The 16,302-nt window shown below is 41.8% G+C and overlaps 1 long non-coding RNA gene across 2 annotated transcripts in view; it reads right to left on the bottom strand.

Annotated features, from left to right (window-relative positions):
• Positions 1 to 16,302, bottom strand: part of LOC140916023 (uncharacterized) — a 109,528-nt gene that overhangs the window by 58,021 nt on the left and 35,205 nt on the right. For both annotated transcript variants that reach the window (XR_012160367.2, XR_012160366.2), the window contains exon 2: positions 11,928 to 12,042. This is a non-coding gene — a long non-coding RNA (uncharacterized LOC140916023). The remainder of the gene's footprint in view (positions 1 to 11,927; positions 12,043 to 16,302) is intronic.

Here is a 16,302-nt window from a genome sequence, read left to right as displayed (position 1 = left end):
CCTCTTGGCTGAAGCGTCTCCCTGTGCTGGGCCTGCTTCCCAGGGTCCCTCTCGCTCTCTCCAGCTGCTCCAGCCCCAGCTGCACCACTCTGTCTCTGCACTGCTGCTGCTCTGCCTCCAGCTCCTGGGCTGCTTCTTTGGCCCCTCTGCCTCTGGTTGCTGCAGCTCTGCTCCCAGGACAGGTCTGCTCTGCAGGCTGCTTCTGTGACTCTGCTCCCAGCACTGACCTGCTTTTCTGGCCCCTCTGGCTCTGGTTGCTGCAGCTCTGCTCCCAGGGCAAGTCTGCTCTCTCTGGGTTGTGCCTCTGGCTTTGGGGCTGCAGCTCTGCTCCCAGGACAGGGTCTGCTCTCTCTGGGCTGCTTTTCTGGTCCCTCTGGATCTGGCACAGCTCTGCTCCCCAGCTCAGCTTGGGCCCCTGCTTTCTCCTTAGCTCGGCCCTACTCTGTCTGACCCAGGCAAAACCAGCTCACATGGAGGACAGCACCTCCCTGGCCTGCTGACTCCCTGATTAGCCTGCCTGTCCTGTCATTCAGGCTGACCTGGAGCATTGGCCTCTCCCCATTGTTCCTGGGGGCTGTCAGTCTCAGGGTCCTGATTCGCCATCGACCCTTCCCCCTTTTAGTACTGGGAGATAGCAACCAAAACACCCCACTGAATGTTAGTAAGGGGGCAACAGTCCCCTTACACAGACTATGTACTCTGGATGGTGTTCCTCAGACAGTACAACCACAGTGATAGATACTCAATCTAGATTGAAATATCAGAGGCAGTCTTGGAATTATAGAACATCCCTCATCAGAACCAATGTTGACTATAATAATACTTAGATGCATATACCTTCTGGTTTAAAAATACATTTTATAACAACTTTTCTGACTTTCCTTTCAGATGTAGCAGGGTACTGAGGTTCAGAATAGCAAGATAAGCACTTGAGTAACTTTAAGCACATGTGCTTTACCTCACAGAACTAGGGTCTTGGATTGCTTATTCTATAGCAGATCTTCCAGGGCCTCTTGAAAGAAAACCTTTCAAAGACCCAGGTCTACTGTTCTGGACTACATGAATATGAAAATTTGAACCAGGTCTGTATACGCAAAGAACATAATACACAAAGGTATTAAAAGTAATTGAAGATTCATTACAAAGTTCAAGTATCTTTGGTTATTCAGTGTTTCCACTGATGACACCAAACACAATTGTTACTTAGATAAAGTCCGTTTAATGTATTGCAAAAATTTGTAGTTTAAAGTGCAAGATTTAGTGAAAATGTACACCCTGTATAGAAAACATTGAATAAGATACTGATATTTTTTTAAAAAGAAAATCCTTATTTTTTCATGAATAAGTGCAAAGAAAATGACACGAAGACATCACCACTATAAGAAAATTTTCACCCTGCTGAATTTTTCATTGAAACCTCAACTGCTTAAAATAAATTATGTCCATTCAAATGCAAGCAGGAAATGAAAAATAAAAGTTCAGGCATATCTAAAGCTCAGATCTGTTAGAGTTTATTATAAAGTTACTAAGTCACTGTCATGTCATGCAAAAAATCCATGTAGGATATACCAAATAAGTACTTCATGTTCCAAAACACTTCAACTGAATACAAAAATTCATCCTTACTCTGTAAAACCAACATTTATTTTTTGGCAATAATGGTGGAAAAGGAATGTCTGATCTTCTTGGCTACACACTTTATACAGATGGTCCCAAGCCAAAATTCTGGATCTTAACATGCCCAAACGTTGTGAAAGTCTAGATTGGGATTCATACTCAGAACACTTCCACTTGGGAGCCTCTCAATATTTTTTTGCATCTGATCTCTGTTGTCTGAGTGGCTAGCCTTTTCCCCTTAAATTTCCCACTATTGCTATCAGTGGTGGAGTTCTGAAAGGATCAGCAGGAGCTCTGGTATAGAAAAGGCTCCCACAGACCTAGCATGTCGCTAATACTAATGCTCCCAATTTCGTTCTTAAGGGGAGCTAACCTGGTATTCGCAATAATGATAGATTATTAAAAGACAATGAGACGGCTAATGAGACCTTATAATCTGCTTTGCGGTGGTGAGCAGGAATCTTTCCAGGCAAGTGCCATCAACTTCTGCAGAATTTGAATTTTCATGTTTTTTAAAAAAAGCTAAATTGCAACCCTTCATGGTGTGAAGAAAACTTCTCAGTTGCACATGAGCAGATGCAATGTCACCTTCCCAAGTCAGCAGGTGCCTCTGCTGTTACTCAGAATTGTCATCACTCTGTACTAGAGGTATATTGACTCAAGTCTTCTCAGTTTTAACTGATGCTGTTCCGAACTTTGAGGGCCAGCAGGTCATTTCTGTTACTGCTTGGTGTGGGATGGGGAGTTCTGAGCAGGAGCAGAGGCAATGGAGAGGAGAGCTCTAACATAGGAACTGGCATTAGACTAGCAGAGGCATTTTTCTTCTTGCTGGGAGGTGCAGAAACGCAGACACACACACACGGACCCAGATCACAGCAGGTAGGAGGCTGAACGAAGGGCAGAACAGAGGAAAACCCCAACACCCTCCTTGCAGCAGTGAAGACGCTGTAGAGTGGGAATGCACTACAAAAAATAGTAGAATGCTCCTTCCCCCTTTCAGAACCCAGACAGAGTTTTGGAAACTGTTGTGAATTTATCAGACAGTCCTCTGTGTGGTGGAGTTGAGATGGAAATGTTGATTTGGGGTTATGTGGACCTCAGAGAGCAAATGGGAGAGAGAGAGAAAAGGTAACTGATAGAATAAGTTAGAAAAATAAAAGTACAGAAAAATATTATATGTAGGGGAAGAGATAGAGAACACAAAGAAAAACATGGCATGAACTAATGGAGGGGTGTGGGAGAGAAAATGTCGTGGGGTGGGATGTGAGAGAAGGAAGAACAAAAAGCAGGAGACATGAAAAGTTCATTGAAAATGTGTTAAATTGAGAGGTGATTAACTTATAAACAGCTCTCAATAAAGAGCACTAACCGCCTTATTCCATTAAATTGTGGACAGATGTGGCAGTTCAGGGTTTTTTTCTTACACCAGGGTTTGGCAACCTTTGAGAAGTGGTGTACCAAGTCTTCATTTATTTACTGTAATTTAAGGTTTTGCGTGCCAGGGGCCGGTGGCTGGAACCCCAGATTGGCAGCAGATTGGCAGGGGCCAGCGGCCAGAACCCCGGCTGGCAGGAGCCGGCGGATGGAACCCCAGACTGGCAGTGGGTCCAGCAGATGGAACCCCAAACTGGCAGCAGACTGAGCTGCTCAGCCCGCTGCCAGCCCTGGGTTCCATCCATCCAGGCTGGCAGCAGAGTGCCACTAAAAATCAGCTCGCGTGCTGCCGGTTGCCAACCCCTGTCCTACACAGTACTTTATGAAGGTTTAATTCAGTTAAAAAATCAGTGTTTAAAAATGTGTCCAAGTAATTCTTGGAAAATGTGATATGAACAATTCCAAAGTAATCCACATTTTTGCTGCAACTCCTCCAATTCTTGCAGGTACTACAGGTTTCAAATCATGTTAATTTTACATCACTTTTTCTTATTTACACTAATGGGAACAGAGGAGCCAGACCTTTCTGATGTTGCTTGAACTCTCTCATTATTGCAGCTACTGCCCTTTGGCTGTTTGAGATAACTTACGAATTTTTGGATCAGAATATTAATGCCCCATTTTTAGGAATGGTTAGGAATCATTTGGTTGTACAGGAAAGTGATATGATCAATATTAACTAGTTTCCATGAAATTGTTTTCAGTGACAAATGTCTGATATCAGTGGGAATTATGACATTAATTTTCTCTTTGAAACATGTAACATAAGAACATAAGAATTGCCATACTGGGTCAGACCAAAAGTCCATCTAGCCCAGCATCCTGTCTTCCAATAGTGGCCAATGCCAGGTGCCCCAGAGGGAATTGACAGAACAGGTAATCATCAAGTGATCCATCCCCTGTGGCCCATTCCCAGCTTCTGGCAAAATATGTATCAGATAATATCACCATAATAAATATTATTCTGTCATTTCAGTTATTTTGGAGTCCAAAGTAATGGTTTAGAGCCACTTTAATGTCACTATTACTGTGGTGGACCGGTTTCCAATGAGAGGAAGGCACTACAAATCTGTCGTTCTTACCTTGCCTACATACTCATGCATACCATTTTGCTATTTCATGAATCTCTGGAGTAGAGCATAAACTGAGATTTAATTACTTGAAATCTGCTGTTTCAACTGATATTTTTCTGGCCTGCAGTACCGTATACAAAACTTTTTTTTATCCTTCACAGAAAGTGGATAAATTGGCAGCAGACTTTGCATGCCAATTTAACATATTTTGCATTGCAGAGGTTTTCCAGTAAGATATTGGTGATGTGCATAGTTGAGAGAGTACATGACAAGAAGATAGTCCTGTTTATTTATCATAATTCCATGTATTTGTACTTTTGCAGTACGAACTATGAGGTTAAAACATGGAGGTAAGTCATAGCCGTAGTGCTGTACCATGTTTATTAGGAGAGATGTGTCTTTGCTAGGAACTCACTGCACATTTCCATCAACAATATGTCTTGAAGGAGGAAATACCTGCAGACCAATTTTACAGACCAATTTGTTTTTATTATAGCCACATTAACTTTGGCCACTCATTGACAAGCAAGTGTTGTAGCAAAGTGCTTTCATATCAACTCTCAGTGCCTTTGAATAAAGAAGGTGCATTCCCTTATCAGTTGTGTAATTAGGCTGGTTGCTGCAACAGCAGGGAATACAATGCTAACCCCTTTTTTAAATAAATAAGCTATTTTGAAACCATCATAATTTCTCAGTAAAAGCAGCTCACTATCTAGGCAGAATAAGGGCAAAACTAAGAGGTAGTTTCTCACTTCCTTTTGCGTTGTAATTCTCTCTTTCCCACCCCCACCCCTCCATTAATGTATAAAATACTTCAGCTGATTTTGCCTAGGCAAAGGGGCTGGAAGTACAGGGTTAGTTTGTGGATTCCAATAAAACTTATAAGGATTTCTGAAATATTCTGGGTGCTTAGTTGAATCTTTTTATGAGACGAAGGAGGGAACACTGGTTAGGGCACTAGCCTGTGTTCAGTTCCCAGCTTTGCCCCAAACTTCCTGTGTGACCTTGGAAAAATCACTTAGTCCAGAGGTGGGCAAATTTACGGCCTGTGGGCCACATCTGGCCTGCGGGACCATTCTTCCCAGCCCCTGAGCTCCCTGCCCGAGAGGCTAGCCTCCGGCCCCTTCCCTGCTGTGACCTCCTCCCCCGCAGCCTCAGTTCACGGTTCCGCCAGCGCTCTGGCCTGCCACTCCTGCCAGGCAGCATGGTGGCGTGGCTGGCTCCAGTGGCTGGTAAGGGGGCAGGGAGTGGTGTGTTGGATAAGGGGCAGGGGATCCTGGGGAGCAGTCAGGGGACAGGGAGCAGGGGGTGGTTGGATGGGGTGGAGGGTTGGGGGGGCAGTCAGGGGATGGGGAACGGGGAGGATGGATAGGCGTGGGAGTCCCAGGGACAGGCTGTCAGGGAGCGGGGAGTGGGGCAGGTTGGATAGGGGGTGGGGTCCCAGGGGGCAGTTAGGGGCGGGGGATCCCAGAGGGGACAGTCAGGGGTCAAGAAGCAGGGGGGTTGGATGGGTTGGGGGTTCTGAGGGGGCGGGAAGTGGGAGGGGGTAGACAGGGGGCGGGGGTCAAGCTGTTTGGGGAGGCACAGCCTTCCCTATCCAGCCCTCCATACAGTTGTGCAACCCCGATATGGCCCTTGGGCCAAAAAGTTTGCCCACCTTTGACTTAGTCTCTCTGCGCCTCAAGTCGCCATCTGTAAAATGGGTTTGGTAATACTTCCCTGCCTCACAGGGATCTTGTAAGGATAAATACATAAAAGATTGTGGGTCAGTCATGCAATTATAATGAGAGCTATATAAGTATGATAGACAGATATATAGGTGTTCTGTAAATGTTAGGATTCAGCATTCTCTTCAGTAAGCAAATGACTAGATTTTTAAAAATGTTTCTTAAGCATAAATGGTCTATACAATTTTATTCAAAGGGACTAACAGATTTGTAGTCTGTAGCATATCTTACCTTTTTCTATTGACAGTAGCATTATTAGTACTAATTGTTTGCGTTGCGGGTAGAGGGGAAGACAGGAGACTGAAACTAGCTATCATGTTAAAAACACTTTTTGGACAAGTTTCTGCATTTATCTGTATTCTAGAACTACCCTTTATAAAAACAAAACAAAACCAAAACACCCTCATCCAGTATTAGAAGAAACCACTAGATGTAATACAAATTTGAACTTAAAGACTAATTGAGAAATCAGCTTTATTCTACTTTCTAAAGCAACCAGCAGGAATGATAACTCTCGTTAGTTTTCCTATTCATGCAGCAGTGTCTGCAGATTGTAGAAAATAAATTACTCGGTCCTAAAATTGCAAACTCTAGGACTGTTTACGAACATAGGTACCACTTCAATTTTGATTAAAAGTAGAGGGAAATATACAACATACAAGAATTCCAATACTTAGGTTATTTCAGAAATAGTGCCAGGATTTTAAGTATCTTTGACATCTGTGTTCACCTTGTGGCATCATGTTTAGCTTCAAAGCAGTGGGGCTTGCAGCCGTAAACATTACAGAGGGTGCATACCGGAAGCGGGGATGGGGCTGCCAAGGGGAGGGATAGGGTAGAAGGGGCATTTTGCTGTGGGTCCCCCATTTGGAAGTTATGTTGCAACCTGGCACATGGCGCCACAGCACCATTCACTGAAATTTGGCCCAGTGACCCCCTTATTCCTGCCAGAGGGTGGCGTTGCAACCCCTAAAATGAGAGTGGTTCAGTTGTGCATACCATATGAAAAATTATTGGGGGTGCCCCAATTTGAAATCAGAGGAGTGTTCTGCTTAAAAAATAGATGGCATGCTATGACTGATAAATAAGATATTGATGTGCGATCTCTGACTATGCCATTAACATTTAATAATTAAACATTAATAACTCAGAGAAGCAGAATCAAAACAGTATATTTGGCTTTAATTGATAGACCCAATCATGGTAATCTGTAAACATCAGAATATATATTTTTTTAAAATGATCAATTAGCATATTTTTTCTTTTACTAATATTTGATAACCAAATAACTTCTTAGGTCCTCTTTGAGTTATATTTCATTCAAAATTTTTCCCTGCAACCAGATTATTTTAGAAATATAAGGACATTTATTTCCTGTGTAGTGCACTTTTCAGCAGAAACTGGACATTGGCTTTTGAGCTGGAAAGCCTGTGACTGCCAGAGACTTGCACAGATTTGGTTTTCTCACATGACAAACGACTTAGTAGTAAGTCTGGCTGGACAATGGAATTGCATTTGCAGGTGCTTACTACAGATTGGGATTGGAAATTTAATTTAAAATTAGACTCTCCATGCATAGTACTCTTGGACAAAATCAAAAGGCCAAAAATTGAAAGCATGGATGCTACAGTATTTTTTAAAAACTAATAAACCTCAAAGCTGGATTAACTCTAAAAAAGAAAAGGAGTACTTGTGGCACCTTAGAGACTAACCAATTTATTTGAGCATGAGCTTTCGTGAGCTACAGCTCACTTCATCAGATGTTCATCAGATCAAAACATCTGATGAAGTGAGCTGTAGCTCACGAAAGCTCATGCTCAAATAAATTGGTTAGTCTCTAAGGTGCCACAAGTACTCCTTTTCTTTTTGCGAATACAGACTAACACGGCTGTTCCTCTGAAACCTGGATTAACTCTGCTTCTCTAAACCATGGATATTTTTTAGATTGCCTGTGTCAGATTGACAAATGCCTCAGTAATTTTTAAATATATTAGGTCAAGACTTCATCTTTGCCACTGTAATGTATTCTCTTACCTCCCCAAAGCAGTCAGTGAAACTTAAGTATCTTTTTCCTTTGTTTGCCTTTAAATTCTTACAGGCTAAACACAGAGGCAGATTGTGGGGTCCTGGGCCAGAGCAAGTGGGGACCCCTCCCCACCCCTTCCACCTGCAGTCCCTACTCCCCCCCCCCCAGCACTCCTGCTGGGGAAATGGGGTCGGGGCACGGGGGCTTGCCATGCCCGCCCGGCACTCCTGCAGGCTTCTCTGCTCCCTGGCAGGAGCACCTGGCGGGTGGAGTGGGGAAAGCCCCCGCACCTCAACCCCGCTCTCTGGTAGGAGTGCTCGGCGGGTGGAGTGGAGCGAGGCAAGACTCTGCACCACAGCCCACTCCCTGGCAGGAACGCAGGATGGAACGAGGTTGGGACACAGTAGTGCCCATTTTTCCAGGGCCCCCCATTTGGCTTGGGCCTCTGGGCATGGGCCCCATTGACCCAATGGCTTATCCACCATCATTGTACCAGCTTATCAAAGAAAATAAAAATAAGAAGAAAATTTCCTTACATCAAATTTGCTTTCTATATAAAAATCATTTAAAAACTGACTCCATATTAAAATCCATGCAACAGCAAGGAGAACACACATTTCACTTGACTCCAAGGTTCTGCTCTTGTGGCATCTGTTATAGAAAGCTGAAGACTGACCTTTCTGCAAGGCTTTGGGGGAGGTAGGGCTGATGGAGAAAATGTGACCTCATTCATAGTTACTAGTGCATGATGGGGTGAAACACCATGACAGAATCTAGCCCAGTTAATCTATATAAAGGAATATGGGCACGAAAATAGTTTTATTCCACAAAAATAAATAGTTTGTATTATTTAATAAATTATTTAGGGCTTGACTCTGAGACTTAGGTCCAGCCTAGATAGGGGTGACAGAGTTAACTGTCACATGGAGGAGGGGAATAAAAAAGAAAAACTTCCAAACATCCGATTTCAATTAACCAATTCTCTCAGAGTCTGCTGAGAATGGGAGAGGTCTGGGTTAATATAAGCCAGGGCCAGCCCATCCTGGTGGAAGAGGAGATAACACATAGGAAGACTGAAGGAGTAGCCAAGTAAAAACACCTCCTGAAAGAGGCAGGAGGTGAGGTAATCACCTTAGGAAAAGGATACTATGTTTTGGGAGTGTGGGCCAGCCTCCATAGCAAACCTGGGCCTTGCCTAAGAGGTAAGAGAACTTATGGGGGAAATGGGACTAAACACTTTGAGTGTAGATGATACACCCTTTTATACATACACTTATGCTCTCTCTGGCTACCTTTTTCTCCTCAGCCCTATTGTTTCTGAGGTGGTCAGGTCATCCTGGCCCACCAGGCAATAGCTTGGTGACAAGGGAGTAGTGTGAAGCCATACAACATATAAGCGTTCAGGGAAAGATTGAGTGGAACTTTCTAAAGTGCCTGCATGACCTAGAAGTCCCATTGAAAGTCAATGTGGTTGTGACTTGCTTTCACTTAGCTGCTTTTTCAAAATCCTACCTACTGAGTCTCCACCAGCTCTTAGTACTCATTGGGCTTAGTGCTGCCTACATGGGATCAGCCTGCTCTAAGCCTCTTTGAAGCAACTTGGAGCCAGAGGTGTTGATGCCACGATTGTCTGTGCATGTGGCGGGAGAAGCTCCCTTTGCCCTTGTCATCTCACCTCATTTACACAAGGACCAGCATCCACTCACCCATAGCAAAGACACAAGTTTCTTCTACTCTGTGTAGAATCCTTTCATTTTCTGAAGCAATTTTTTCATATTTATTCAAAAAATGATATACAGATAACTCCAATAGCTCAGGACTAGTTTGAATAGAATGTTAAAACAATAAAGTCATACATAAAGCAGTCCATAGAAATTACTTGTAATCTTTCAATGGAATTATAGATGCAACCATGTTAGATTACTTCTCTATGACCAGAATGGGACAATTATTGGGTATGCAAATCCATTGCAATTTGTTGCACTCTGTGGGGGGTGGGGAAATAAATAATGGCTCTTGCCACTTATTTTACTCTTATGCAAGAAAATCAAAATGAAATGATTTAAAACGTGTTGTTTATGCCTGACTATTAACAGCTCTACATAGAATACAGCAGGTGACAATCATGGGCATCATATTTTTATAGAAATTATGGAAAGTGCAGCATGCTCTCATCTTCTGAAACTCCAGACAGTTGAATGAAATAGCCTTGATGTCAGTAAGCAGATGTTTATTTCAGTTAGCTGTAGAAAACATTACTTCATAAATGTAGCAAACAAAGAGAAGAGGAGGAGTTATAGCTGCATGAAGAATTTGTTGGTAAACTACTATGAGAAAACAAAGTAATTCACAGGCAAACGTCTGTCTTTCAAACACACCCAAGATGTTGAGCTTTTCATTCCATTTTAAAAACAATACAAATTAGTCACTTTGAAAGTGTATATGGTGCCTCTTCCTCCCCTGCATTAGGAAGAAACTTGATAGCATTGGTCTTCCTGAGCAGTGCTAGTACTTTCTAGTAATGGATCCTATTGCTGCACTAATGCTGCTCAGCTCAATACCCCAGCCAAGCTAAACTATATATTTCTCTGTATGAGGTGACAGAACAGCACCTTCTGTGGCACAGAGCTCTCATGAGGTCTGTGACCTGCTGGATTTGGAACAGCTGAAGCTGCCCCACACCATGAGAGGGAAGTATAGTAGGCAGAGCACTGGCAAGATCACCTACTCCCTTTCCCATTCTTAGGGCTGAGTTTGTGACTTTGCTCCACTAACTTGCTCTCCATGGGAATTAGGCACTAGGGAATGATATCAGGGGGTGCAATACATAAAAATTGTTAATGTTGCTTTCTCAACATTGTCTTTAGTCATAAACAGGATCCCCTCCTGCTGTTTTTCTTCCTGTGAGTTTCCTCTCTTGAAGATTTTACAATCTCTTGATTAGCATTTGGGTCAGTATGTAAACAGGCATCCTCTGGGAGACATACAATACCCAGTACACTCAGGACCAGAGAGAAAGAAGCATCTGTTACCTTCAGCTTGAAAGGAACCTGTCAGACACCATGTCACCTGCTGTATCATATTGACAAAAGCCTCAGTAACTTTTAAATATATTTAGGTTAAGACTTCATCTTTGCCTGCCTGCCGTAAGAACAGAATTTTCAGTACAGACACACAACTCCTTAAATATTATTTGTACGTATATTTCAGTAAAAAGAAAAGGAGTACTTGTGGCACCTTATGCTCAAATAAATTGGTTAGTCTCTAAGGTGCCACAGGTACACCTTTTCTTTTTGCGAATACAGACTAACACAGCTGCTACTCTGAAACCATATGTTTCAGTGATTGTGATGACTAGTGGGCAACTGGCTCTCAGTAGAGCACTCATTTGCCAACAATAATTTGTGTTATGAAACTATTTCCCACAATGAAAGCACACACTCTTTGAGTGTTATGCATGTTGTACTTTCTGCTTCACCCCCAATTTATTTGATGCACTGTTTTCATTGCTACCCTCTGACATCTTTGGTTAGCAGCTGCTCCCTATTGAAGCAGCATTTTCTAGTTCATATTTACGGTCAAATGTACTTCAATTGATTAGCTGGCTGTGGGTAACTTCGTTTTGCATAATATACATTAAATGACCTTTTAAGTCTCTTCCAAACTGATTATGCCCCATTCGTTTATTTAATCATGTTACATGTAAAGGAATTGTTTCAATTTTTCTTTTCCATTCCGTCTGTAAAAGTGGAATGTTGTGCAATCACTGATAGTTTTGGGAATGATGATTTTAGAATTTCCACAATCTCAGAAAATATTTTGTCTTCTGGTTTAGCAGAAGCTGGTAGGTTGTGAAGCAAGTTGTAAATTTAGCTCTCATTACACCCAGTAAAACCGCCACCTTTTCCTTATCACTGATCTCATTAGCTATTACACACTATTACAGTCTCTCAATATAGATGGCCCCATCCTCTACTGAGCTCTCAGAAAGTCCATTTTTTACAGACAGACATTTTTAACTCTTTCTTTCTATATGAGCAGGTTACTCACAGTCCCAATGGCTGCAGGTGCATTTTTAGTTTTGCTTTCCTTTGTCTTCTGCAGTTGCTGTATAGTTCACTGTATGTTAGGACCCCAGCTTCATTGCAGCTGTTGTCTTTGCTTTCTGTATAACATTAAGAAGATGGGTAAACTACACAGGCACAGTTGCATTCAAAATAACTGTGTTTATTAACTATGTGCAAACATACAGAGCTTAGCTATCTATGTCCTCTGAAGCTTTGGCAGTTTCTGATAGCTTCAACACTTGAGGGGTCCCAACTGCTTAAATGGGATACCCACCCAATTCCTGTATGCTACAATAATATCTACAGTGCCTACCTGGCATCCCAGCAGTGGTTTGTTTCCTTGACTGACTTGAGAGGCTGATAGGGATAGAGACTTTAAAGGGATCACTTGCCCAGAGACAGTACCATGACTCACAGTAACACACCAGGAAAAAGGAAATGTTTCATATTGAGCTGAAGGTTTCCTTCCCACAGGGCAACTAGGATGCAACCTTCTATATCTTCTGTTTTCTTTTACTCTTTTCTGGCATTGTCTATAGTTCTGCTATATTCAGCAGTTCCAATCAATGGACCATGTTCTCTACTACCTTGCATTTTCATCGACACCTCCATGAAGCATAGGTGTTACGTGTATTTCTCAGATTTATTTATCATTCTACATTTACTTTGTACAGTTGTAATGGCCACACAAGGTGGAAAGCAATGGAAAATTAGGTTTTAGTGGTTAAAACACCTAAGTCAAACGGGTGCTTTTGAAAAATTTACCCTAAGCCCCTAAATCACACAGGAGGTTTTGCAAATTTCACTCCAGAATTTTCTATTTTAGTTGAAGCAAAACTCTCCTTCCAGGTCAGATTTGCAGCTTTCCAATCTTGTATTTTGATCCCTTGATGTGTAGATTAATGAAAGCATTCTCATAATCTACACATGACTGCATAGATTAATGAAACATGAAAAGGTAGTTAAAATATGACTGTTTAATTGTCGCTGCCATTCCCCACTTGGTTTGTGATAAAGAAAGTACAAAACCCACAAATGCAACTTATCTTGACCTTCACCAAGGTCATTAATAAATAACTTCTGGAAGAAATGCTATTACTGTTGAAATCAATGGGACTAAAACATATGCTTAAAGTTAAACACGCTTAAGTGCTGTCCTAAACTTAAATGGATTTTAACACCTACTTAAGTGCTTTCCTCAGCTGGCACCTAGAAGCAGTGTAGATACTTAAATCCAAGAAAGTAAACTTCCAAGAATGACAAGGTGGGTGAGACAATTATCTTTTATCGGACCAACTTCTGTTGGTGAGAGACTTCTCTAGGAAGTGTGTCTCTCTCACCAACAGAAGTTGGTCCAATAAAAGATACTACATCACCCGCGCCTATCTAATATTCTGTGACCAATACAGCTACAACAGCACTGCATGAAACTTTCAAGAATGAAAGATGCTCTGCCTTCCCTGGTTGTAATCTATAATAATAGGATTGGTGGGCAAAACACATTAGAGAAAAATGGTTACTTATTAAGCAGCATGGAATAATCTTTCACTAATGCAAGTCCCACTTTCTCTGCTTCAAAGATTTTATTAAGATTTCCAAAAGGTAAAATTATAGCCAGTCTGCTTGGCCACCACCTGGTGATGAATCATACTAAAACAGAATGAGGTACAATTTCTGTTGGAGTCCTTTTTCTCTCTTCAGTAACAGATGCTGTTAAATTTGAACCCCTCTATTCTCTTAGTCTTTTCTAGGTTAGGGTCACATTAATAACCCAAATATAACCCAGTATCAAAAATCTTTCAGAAACATGTAGTCACTGCCAGGATTAGGTAATATTAGTTAAAAAGCATCCTGAAATATGATCATTAACATGGAGATAAAACAGCAGCTACTTGTAGCTCTTCTCATTTGAAATTTGCATATGTTAATTAGTCAACATCTCATTCAATTCATCATCATCAACACAGTAGGGAGTATTTACAGTTTCTAATGTTATTACCATATGATCACTTATATAAGTTTTAGCAGGGGTTGGGGTAAGGTGATTTGTTAATTTATGTCTGTCTCAATCTGAAAGGGATGTTTTGCTGAACTGGCTTTTTGGGATCCATGAAATGCATGACCGGGGGAAATTTCAGAGTGTCCCTCTCCCCTTTCCCTCCAGCACCTGGGGGAGTAGAATAAGTAGAGGAAAGGAGATAGAGAAAAGAAGGCAAGGCTGTAGAGTTTGACTGGAATTGTGTAGGATGAGAGAGACTTTATGATTGGGCTCTCAGGGTCTCATTCAAAACCCACTGAAGTCTATAGAGTTTTCCCAATGGCTTTAGTATGCTTTGGATCAGATCCTCTGGGAATAAACTTGCTGGACACTTCCAAAACCCTTCAGCCAACCTGCTAGCTAGAGTCCACATACACAAGTTAAAAGTCGCTCAGATTAACTCCCTTCCCTTTTCCCCACATATGGCTTCTCAGAATCTGCCCCAGCTACTCTTGCGGGGCTAAGATAAACATTTGGTCTTATTGAACAACACAGTAGTTAAAATATCAAGGACTGTGCATGACAAAGTGTACTTTGTTCATTCTTTTTTCAATTAGGATTTAACTTTGATTATTTATTTCATAATTGTTCCGTGATGTATTTTAGAAATATTGAAGTCTTCATATTATGACCTCTGATTAAAGCTCTCTGCTAAGTCTAACTGAGAAGTGGCAAGATTTTGTCAGTTTTTGTGTGATTTGTAAAGGGACATTATCACCAAGGGTTTTTTTTTCTGCTAACATTATAAGCCAGTTCCTATTTATCTATTAATAAAATAAGATTTAAAATGTATTGTGACAGGGTCAGGACAAGTGGCTACAGGAGATTGATAGAAGACAGATATTAGCCCCAGGTTAAGCTGGTCCCTTTTCCCTGGGTAAGGTAACAGGGAAGGTTCCAGAACAATCAGGAACTTTCTGGAAACAAGACAGACAGGCTGATTAGAACACCTGCAGCCAATCAAGAAGCTTCAAGAATCAATTAAGGCAGGCTAATCAAGGCACCTGGGTTTAAAAAGGAGCTCACTCGAGTTTGTGGTGCACGTGTGAGGAGCTGGGAGCAAGAGGCACTAGGAGCTCAGAGTGGAAGGTGTACTGCTGGAGAACCGAGGAGTACAAGCATTATTAGACACCAGGAGGAAGGTCCTATGGTGAGGATAAAGAAGGTGTTGGGAGGAGGCCATGGGGAAGTAGTCCAGGGAGTTGTAGCTGTCGCACAGCTGTTCCAGGAGGCACTCTAGACAGCTGCATTCCACAGGGCCCTGGGCTGGAACCTGGAGTAGAGGCGGGCCCGGGTTCCCCCCAAACCTCCCAACTCCTGATCAAACACAGGAGGAGTTGACCTGGACTGTGGGTTCATGAAAACGGCCAAACTGAGGGCTGCCGTGAATCTCTGAGGTGAGCAAATCCGCCAATAAGTGCAAGACCCACCAAAGTAGAGGAGGAACTTTGTCACAGTCTGTACAGAATTACAAAGTGCTGCACAAAAACTAACTGACACTTCTTTGGTTAAAATATTTTTGAATAGGAGCCAGTTCCTTAATGTACAGCATGGCACAATATAATTCTCCCTTCTGCTTGCATAACACACTATTATTGTGTGTTAATAGTAATCAACAACAATGGCACCATTGCTATGCCTACAAAAACACTTAATCTTATGCATATGAGTAGTCAAAGTGACATCTATGGGACTACTTGCATGCACAGATTTAACCCACATCCATATTTGTGGTATAATTTTGTATCCCATGAGCATATATCTTGTGATAACTCATGAACTAGTGGCGTTCTAACTAGGCTGTTTCAGGACTTTGTCACCTAGGCACAGGTACACAACTCAGGAAAAAATAGCATGAAAAACATTTTTCTGTATAAAAAAATGAGGGGTACAAATGTACCCCAACCATGCTACACTGTTATCCTGTATTTTTAGTGATTCTATGTACACGTTTGATTCTAGTGAAATTATCTCATATGGAAATAGTGATACCTATGTGTCCCTCACTAAATAAGCAATGTGGGGAATGCAGTGAATGTGTATGTGCTGACCACTCCATATTGATGCTGATGTGTGAAAATTGCATATAGGCTCATTGAATGAGACTTCTGCTAGTTCTTTCAATTTTCTAACTAAATAAAGCTTTTTTCTTCGAAAGCATTATTGTTCTTATTTTCTGAATGCATTTGGGGTACACACATCCCCCCAAGACACAGTTAATGTAACTTTTTTTCTTGACACTTAAGCATGTGTGGAAGTGTTTGCAAGATCGGCATCTAAAACAGTGATTTACAGTTTCTGCTTCAGGAAACATGAGTGA

This window comes from Lepidochelys kempii, chromosome 8 (genome assembly GCF_965140285.1).
Source record: "Lepidochelys kempii isolate rLepKem1 chromosome 8, rLepKem1.hap1, whole genome shotgun sequence".
NCBI lineage: Eukaryota > Metazoa > Chordata > Testudines > Cheloniidae > Lepidochelys > Lepidochelys kempii.
The sequence above is the reverse complement of the archived record's forward strand: the minus strand, read 5'-3'. Positions and strand labels throughout refer to the sequence as shown.